The sequence below is a fragment of the Rhyacophila brunnea genome, unplaced genomic scaffold, assembly GCF_057557595.1.
Source record: "Rhyacophila brunnea isolate RB1 unplaced genomic scaffold, BYU_Rbru_1.0 scaffold_13, whole genome shotgun sequence".
Taxonomy (NCBI): domain Eukaryota; kingdom Metazoa; phylum Arthropoda; class Insecta; order Trichoptera; family Rhyacophilidae; genus Rhyacophila; species Rhyacophila brunnea.
The window spans coordinates 7,435,463-7,443,561 of NW_028232785.1; positions in this window are offsets into that span (position 1 = coordinate 7,435,463).

Consider the following 8,099-nt stretch of genomic DNA (forward strand, 5'->3'; position numbering starts at 1 on the left):
CACTTAATTGAAGAAAAAACCTTTATAAAACAAACATAAATAATTAAATATGTCGTAATTTTTTTATTTTTAATTTATTTTTATTATTACGGCTTTTTTACATGAGAAAGTCCATTTTTAATTTATAATATTCAAATATTTATTATATTAAATCATTAATAATTTGGAAATAAGAAAATATTATTACATTTAAATTTAAAAGTAAAACAAAAGAAATAATAGAATTCCTGTTTTGTCGGGAAAATTTATTGCCATTCGTTTGTGAGCCATTGTTTTTTATTATTTTTCAAAACATATTGTTTTATAATTTTGTTCTGTACCCAATAAATTTTAATTCAATTGATTGACAAATTGAGAATCATCAAATTGTTAAAAACGCGTTGAAATTCATTTGTAAAAATTATTTAGTTTTGATCGGGTACCCAGGTATGTGATGACAAAAATATTTTATCTTATTGCTATCGTATTTATTATTTTAAAATGTTTCTAGTTATGAAGATTATCAAATAGGTACTTACCTAGGCAGGTTCGATAGTGGTGGATATGAAAACCTATGGCAAAATAAAAAAAATGCCTGTCTTATATCCAAATATGAGGAAAATGATATTCAGTTTATTGGTACCTTTCCCTAACTCATATCTTGTAGGCTTTAGTGATGTTAATCATATTATGATTAAAGAAAGAAACCGCCTGAATATTTCCGAAAGAGGAGACCTTCGTTTGTTCCTCATAAAAATTGAGCCAGATATCCAGTATTTAGTTTAGCAGTATCGGCCTCAGGCATCTCATTAATAATTTAATTAATTGAATGTAATTTCATCAGCCTTCATGCTACTATATATATATATCGTCGCTATAGGATTGGTTTGTCGAATATCCGTTTTTCTCGAAATCAACATTTTAATGCAGAATGATTTTTTGTATCTAAATGGACCAGAACCATCATTTTCTTTAAATTGCTTTGTAATGAAAACAGCGTTCATATGCTGTAAAAACAACAATTTAAACACCTTCATGAATTTAAATATAGGATAATGTAATTTGTTTTTCATCTACTGAACATTTTACATTTGGTCTATTCGACAAACTAATCCTATAGCGACGATATGCAAAAATCAATAAAAACATAGATTTTAACTACAGTAAGTTGTTTTATGAAGATTTATTCCGCCAAACTGAGCGAAAGTCTGACATAAAGTACTTGGTAAGTTATTTTCATTATAATATGCTTTAACTTGTCTTGCTGTAACTCTGCTTCATAAATTTTATAAAGTAAAGTTACTTACCTACTTTATAAATCTCCATTACTGTGGAACCGGTGGGCGGTTAGAAAATTGTACTACTAACAGAGATACAAAAGTGGGCAGTAGGTATAAAAAGGTTGAATACCCCTGGGCTAGATGGAGCTTCCGTTGGGGTACCAAACTGGAACGCGGCCACAATGAAAGGCGACAGTGACGACGATGACTTACGTAGCTGTTGTTATTTCTGTTTTTAGATTCATCTGAAGAAATTAATTGGTAGAGCTTATCATAAAAGTGCAAAAGAAAAATGACAAAATTGAATAAGAATGATGAAATGTAAGTTAGAATTACGTCATATTCTACTCACAATATTTAGAAGAAAAGGTTATGTATCACTGGTTTAAATCATTCATCGTTTATCCGTGTTTCAGATGCCTAGAATGCAACAGACCCATAAAGAAGTTGAATACTACGATCGTGAAGAAGACCTCAAAATGTAATTTGCACAACCATAATATTAAATTGTCAATTGTGCTTTATGTGACCAGTGGCGAAGGGTAGAGATAGGCTGTTAAGATTCGACATAAATAGTGCACACTAAACTTTGGCAGGCATACTTATTTGTTGTCATTTAACTAAGAATACAATTTGCAGATGGTCCTGTGGGTTTATTCTATACTTAGTGACCGCTAAAGTGATAACGTGATAAATATTATCAAACTTATGGTAGATTTTTATCAAAGTATCAGCACTTATTGTAACAATTACAATAAGATGTTTGTAATCGTTACAATAACTGCTAATACTTTGATACAAACCTAACCTAAGTTTAATAATATTTATCACTTTATCACGTTAGCGGTCGATTGGTATAGAATAGACCATGGGCCCCACATCGTCAAGCGGGCCCCTCTACCTATCGCTAAGCGTAAAGGCAGTGTGACGTTCCACAGTAGTGTTTTCCAAATGGTGTATGCGGTAAAATTAATCTGTATATTTAGTGCTTTATTGTATATTTTAATTAAGGCTATACCTCAGCTGAGGCATGGTCTAAAAAGATTGTGGCTAGGCGATGCGCGGATAGCGGGTCGCGGGTACAAATGACGCATGCCAAACAATATATAATTTGTCATATGAATCCAATATGTGTCCATTTAATGTTCTGTTCATTGATCTATCAGTAACAATAATAATATATTCATTGACATGTTTTCTTTTTAAAGTAAATGGGTAACGTTTTTAGTCATCTTTACACGATTTAAAAATTAATACCCCCGTCGCCATCACGAAACAAATTGACGTATTCACGCCTCGACGTTCGCTCTCCGACTGCCAGCGAGTCCAAAATTTCATCGCGCCTATAGTTAAAAATTATTTGCCGTTTCACTGAAGTATCGTCTTAATTGATTTTTAAAAAAACTATCTGCAATTTGTAGTCTTAGTTCAATGGAAACGATTACGTTTGATTGACAATGTTAAGTATGCACTATTTATGTTGGATCTTAACAACCTACTTCCACCCCTCGCCATTGTGGTGTAGTATATTTTTATCACAGAGTGGGGAATTTATTGAGGTTTTACCGGTGCCTCTGTAGTGCTGCTGACAATGTGATTGTGCTTTTGTTAATATATATTATCTCAATGCTTTCACCAACACCCTGTCGCTATACAAGTGAATATATCTTAAGGTCAATTCATTCCTATTCAATCGGTCCAATCCCTTAAATCTCAATCTATTATTTCACCTAATATCACGAGAATTCTCGTTTGCGGTACCGAGCGCGTTAATCAATATAATACAATAACAAAAAATACAAATAATCAATATAAAGTTAATGAATTATAATTTTCAAATTAGTTTGTTTACAAGTACAAATAATTGAACAAGAAATGCACTGTAAACTAAACACAACTTTAAAAACAAACACGACACACTTAAATATTCCTAAATACTATTTGCCGTATTTTTTGTCCGAAAAAATAAGTATAAATATTTTTTTCAATATTGTGCTCTGGCATTATTCAATTTTTCCGCATATCTGTCCATAAATATATTGCATAAATGTCCACAGAGGTGATTGCGCAAAACTTAAATAAAGGTACCCGAGTTGACCTTTTCTGATAAATCCACAGCTCGGGGATGCCGTTAAAAATGCAAGTGCATCTAAACTATCTACCTAAGTACCTAATTTCGTTATATTTCAATAAAATAATTTAAAAAACTAAAATAATAAATGCAAAGGCCCTAAAATATGCATTTATTTATTAAATGAGGCATCTAATTCCAAAAGCAATAAGTCCACATTGGGTCAAAATCGAGAAAAAAATACGCACGTATTCTTTGAACAATTTTACACAATATGTATTGATCTATAACTTCCAAAACGCGACATAACCCTACGAAAAAAAATATTTTAAGTCTCGATTTATTACAAAAAACGCCAAGTCCGTGTTTCATATTATTTAAAGCTTGGTTGATTTCACTCGTGTTTAAGTCAACCAATAAGGCAACGTTCAATATTGAAAAGGGCGTCTCCCATGCTGAAGCATCTGGTAAACTCATGGCAGTGCCACGGAATTAAAAAGTGAGGTACAAGTAGCGCTACGTCCAATTTTATTTTGCCTATATTTATTACATTTAAGAGTTTATCGGCTGAAACGAATTGCCATTTGGTTCTAATTTCGACATAGAATACAAAGGAAAAAATAATCTCACGTTAAAACAATTAATTGAAGCTTGAAACATAAAAACGTTGTTTCCCGAAAATATTGTGGACTTGTCGCTTTTTGTAATTAGACGCCTCAAATATGCACCAATGTCTCAAATATGCTCTAACGTCTCAAATATGCATTTATATAGACAATGAAATTTTATTTTTGGATTCTTCGTCTCTCAAAACAGATTTCTGCGCAACTCTCATAGCTGTGCATACACCCTAACAAAACTACACTACATAGAAATCCAGTCCCTAATATTTATATACATCTAGTTTAGATTAAGTCCGCTTATTTATTGATTTATATATTTTAAGTCCAGGTTGTGGCGTAAGTTGAAATTGTATTTTTTGACATATTACTATATTGCTTTGACATGCGTATATATAATTTTCACAGTGGCTCGTCGGAAACTAGGTGCGAAGGCAAAAGGCGCTCAATCGAAACGTGTGACACGAAGTGCCACAGTTAAAAAGAAGAATAAAAGAATAAAACGAGATGCCATTAAAGTCAAAATAATTGATAAAACAACATCATTATGTCTAAATACGCCAAAAAATAATGCGATGATGAAACTGCCGCAGGTATGACTTATGTAAAACCTTAAACTTATGTGTTACTCCATCATTAATCATTCTCTTCGATCAATCCACTGCTCGATGAAGGCCTGTTTAACTACAGTCGAACTTGGTTATTACGAGGAAGATGGGACCGACTGAATTTGCTCGTTATAAGCGTCACTCGTTATATCAGAGAATAGGTATTTTTAAATGACACATAACACAAAAAGCCACAATTCAAACAAAAATACACAATTAGAATTTTTCCTCGAAACAAGCATGGCATTCATAAACTCCAAAGAAGTTATCTATTGTAATGAACGCTGATAGGTCCATAGTGACTTCACAAGCCTTGGATTTTTTACATGCAAATTCAACCATATGCATGGATACTTTTTCAATATTGTCGGCGAAAACACCAATTAGGTAGGTACAAAAGCGTCGATGACATTGAGCTACTTTCCAAGCTGGTAGTCGGCGAGTTTAAAAGCGGGTGTATCAGCTAGTCCGATTGTGATGATGACACACAAAACTTTCCACTCGCTCAGAAGCTAACAAGCTAGCGAGTTGAAACCATCATTTTTGGTACTATTTGACAGGACATATTGAGTAGTTCGTTTTTTTACCAGCAGGTTCGCCACTATCAGACGCAGATTGGCCCACACGCCAGCGAGTAGCGAGTAATCTAGCCCGGCTTTCAACTTTTCTCGGTAGATTGTTTACAATCTGCTTGTAAGCTAGTTCGATGATGACTCTGAGCGAGTTTACAAGCAGGCTTGTAGCTTGTAAAGTAGCTCAATGTCATTGATGCTTTAGACACTTAACTAGTGTCATAAACGTAATCCGATCCCTGCGGCAACGGTCTACGATCGGATTTTATTGCTTAGGGTCGAAATGTTTTTAAACGATCGACACATTAACAGTTTTTAAATTTTTTTTGACAATATTTTAGCTCGGTATACCCGATAAGTAGCTCATTATAAAAGTTAATAAAAGTATGGAGAAAATCATAAACTAAAATGTCAACGAATGTTTCCTCGCTACATTCGAGATCTCGCTACGTCGGTGATCGTAATAACCGAGTTCAACTGTAATTATATTCTTGAACATGCATAATTTGACAACATCTCATGCATATACCCCACGGCCCCCACATCCTGAAGCGGGCCCCCAGGCCAGGATGTTTGGCATGCCCCTTACCTATCGCCAAGGTTAAGGGCAGTTCGATATTATATAAATAGTAGAGTTCCCCAAATGATATTTCACGGACCCCATGTTTCTGTGAGGTACAATTATTAAGGGTGTTCTGTGTGTTTTTAGTGATTTTTTATATATTATCTCGATAAATCCACTTGAATTGTTGACATAATATTATAAAGCACTGATCGCAACCCCCTTTTATGGTTGCCAAGTAACATGCGACTATTCGCTATATTGGATTTTTATTAGTCAGGAAACGCACATACACGTGAATAATTATTTAATTATATCGATCATATTTCATCATATATGAATAAATGTTAATATTTTTGCGGTGTCTGTTTATCTCACTTAACTGGTCGACCCCCCATGCTGGGTCCACCCTATGCCCGGGCCCCCAGGCTAGAGCCTCGTCGACCCCCCTTGTGGGCGCCATGATATACCCATTAGAAAAAATTCACCCGGCGGGACTCGAGTTTTTTTTTATAACATAGGTACTTGCATTTGAAAAAAAAACTAAATATTTGGAGTGGTCCGTGAAGTCGGTTTGTAATTAAGACATTTAATTGATACCTACATTGATGTAATACACAAAAACCAATAGCCAACATTAATAACGCAATTTGATAAGCATTTCGTGAAAAAACTATTGGTTACATTCGTCGTAATTAACTAGAATGCCCGTGGTTTAATCGAAAAAGCACACTGGGGCGAATCCAGCGGTTACAGGTTCAAGTCCCGTTGGGTGAAAGAAGTTTTTTTTAGTGGGTATTCTGCAGTTTTTTGGACATATTATTGTTCATCGCAGATCAGATAAGGAAAGACTGGCAGTTTTGGGTAGTCTCCAGGGAAGGCGAAGCAGAGGAAGTGCGTCCGTGCGCTGGCGGCGGCATTCACTCTGCCCTGCGAGAAGCAGGTGATCGAGAGGGGTGGAAAGTCTCGGTCGCTCAAACGATGAAAAAAATCCAAGGTGGTCACGATCCTCAGCCATGAGGGAACGACCGAGAAGATGAATTATTGTGGTGTTTACCAATTTAATAATGCTTTATGTGTTTACTCTCGTGGTGCAGTGGGTAAGGCGATGGCCTTCCACACGAGAGTTCTGGGTTCGATTCCCGGTCATGACAAAAACATTTATGTGTTTTTCTCAAAGCCTGGGTGTTTGTGATTGTTCAAAAATTACTAACAACCACCTTGTACGAAAAAGCAAGGACATGGTTATTAATAATTCTAAAAACAAAAAAAAAATGTTATTCTTAGTGCGGTTGCTGCCAAAAGTTGGTAAGTCGATAATTTAGGTATTTAGAGTTAACAACGGTTAATGTGTCTATACATAAATATCTATGCTAGAAAAAAATTAAGCAATTACTCCATAACATGATTTCGCGACTTACCAACTGTTGGCAGTGTTTATTGGATTTTACTTTTTTTTTTAGGTTGGCTCAGTCGACCCGGAAATGATACAGACTGCCATGGTCAGACTCAATAATGGCGATAAATTCGGCAGCACTGTCGCGGAAATCGCCAAAGAAATATCGGTGGGTACCTAGAGCAACACGTTTAGCTATCGTCGACCCTTTGACTCCCACTTATCCTGGTTACATGTAAATTGTATGTATTTTATTTCACCGTAGCATAGTTCGCCGTGAGCTTTCTTATCGGAAAGAGATCGTGGAGCATTTCAGACAATAATGTTCCAATTTTTTAAGATCCTAACCTAACCTAACTTAACAAATAATCCAGTGTATCGTCTATTTTCAAAATTTGTTTACACTGGCTTCCTGTAAGCCGACAAGAACCGTGTTTATTTAGACATGAATTTTATCTCAGTACTACAACTCAAAGAGGTTGGATAGTCTTTAATATGCGACCATATATTTCTGTGGGAGTGGTCAATGGTAGATGAAAGTCGATCGTGATTATTCGTGATGATGGAGAATTGAGAGTTTCTTTATGGTTACATAAGTACAAGGGTACAATCGGTACAATATAATAGAGGTAGGTGTTATTTTCCAAGGCATTAAGTTCTCTAGCAAGATACAAGTTTATCAAGTGAATGTTACGGAGAGAGGACCACACCATCGACCATTCCCACAGTGGTGAACCCGACGTTCCACGCAACCTTCTGAACAAGCAGACATGATAGCAACACAACCGCAAATTCAACCTATTCAAGATGATACCGGGAGGATACGACACACCTAGCCCCACCGCAACCAGTAACAGCGGACTTTCGAAGGTCGGAGAAGTCAACAGGGTCGCCGTACGAATTCCACCCTTCTGCCTGGAGGATCCAGAGATGTGGTTCTGCATGGCAGAAAAGAGTTTTACAGCATCAGGAGTCGTAATGGAAGAGACCAAGTTCAGGTACATCCTGGGA